This window comes from Halictus rubicundus, unplaced genomic scaffold (genome assembly GCF_050948215.1).
Source record: "Halictus rubicundus isolate RS-2024b unplaced genomic scaffold, iyHalRubi1_principal scaffold1315, whole genome shotgun sequence".
Lineage (NCBI taxonomy): Eukaryota > Metazoa > Arthropoda > Insecta > Hymenoptera > Halictidae > Halictus > Halictus rubicundus.
The window spans coordinates 6,609-8,042 of record NW_027489856.1 but is presented as its reverse complement, the minus strand read 5'-3'; the positions used below and the strand labels follow the sequence as shown (position 1 = coordinate 8,042).

Here is a 1,434-nt window from a genome sequence, read left to right as displayed (position 1 = left end):
AAATCTGACTTTGGCACATCATGCACGCACTATTAGGCTATACAGAAATAATTTTTTTTTATAAAAATCGAAAATTTATAAAATGGACTTTTTGCCGCCTTGGCACCACTGTGCGCCGTTTGTCCCGGGTGGACCACGTTTCGCGCGGCCGAACGTGGCCCGGCTTCACGGTCTGTAAAAACCCGCCGTTGCCCGGGTTTTTCTCCCGTCGGACGGGCCGAAAATCAGGGCAACGTGACACCGTACAAATTCGTTATTTAATACTAAGATAAAGCTACGAATGGCGTGTTTCAGCAAGAGACTCGAAGATGGACGCTTCTTTTGTTGACGTGCCCATCCTGCTGTGCTCCCTCCTGGGTCTGCTCGTAAATGGGTTCAACCTGCTCGTGATCCTGTGCATACACAAAGAGGTAAATATTTAAAAAATAGAAAACTCCATACAAATACTATATAACTATTACTATAAGGACTGCCTATTACAGTGAAATCTCGTTGTTTGTCAGTCCGCCGTTTTTACTGACAAGATACGAAATCGGAGGTTCTCGCCGAGCGTCCCATTTGAACTACACAGGGAACGCTGGAAACCGTCGTACCCTCTTCAAGTCATAAGAAACCTATAACTTGAAAACGCTACTGACGTGAAAACGGCGAAAACAGCAAAGGTCAAGAGCCGTCGTCGCCGAGAAGTGTGGCACACATTGTCGGCTATATCGGTGTGAGACCAGAAGACTAATCGAATCCAGTTACAAAACTTCTTTATTTGTCATTATTTTTTTTTATGAAACTTTTACCAACATATTTACCAACATGTTTCTGATTAAAACTAAACCAAATATGATTTAATTCCGATGATATATACTTGTGTAATGGACGATGAAATATGTAGGACGATTGTGTTGTGTCTTGACATGTTCTATGCCTTTAGTATAATTTCGTGGTTAGATCGTGCATAACTCACAGACGATAATCGTCCGTTCGCTGCACCAGATATCCGGTGGGACATATCAAACGCCCTGGTTGGAAATTATGGAGGTTGTGTCTGACATGTAATTGCTTCGACAGCACATATACTAAATTTGGAACGATACAGAGAAGATTAGCATGGTCCCTGCGCAAGGATAACACGCAAAATCGTGAAGCGTTCTGTGCTGTTGAGTACTCGCGTGATCCAGGCACACACCCTTTAGAGAAAAAGTGGAAAAATTGCCATTTTTCACGATTTTCGGCTTAAAATCGCAATTTTTAATCGTTTATAACTCGTAAACGAATAAGTCAATACCGGTGAAATTTTCAGCATGGACATAATTTATTCGAACGAATCAAATACATTCTTTAAATTTTCAATACAGGCTCAGATAAAAGAGCCTGAAAAAATCAACTTTTACTATTTCTTTTGCGATTCCGACCAATTCAAATTTTTTTCAAAAATTTTTT

General features: G+C 40.7%; 1 non-coding gene across 1 annotated transcript; it reads left to right on the top strand.

Annotated features, from left to right (window-relative positions):
- Nucleotides 1-1,050: 1,050 nt before the first annotated feature.
- On the top strand, nt 1,051-1,153 carry LOC143365095 (U6 spliceosomal RNA). Its single transcript, XR_013084470.1, has one exon. It is a non-coding gene; the product is annotated as a U6 spliceosomal RNA (small nuclear RNA).
- Nucleotides 1,154-1,434: the final 281 nt, after the last annotated feature.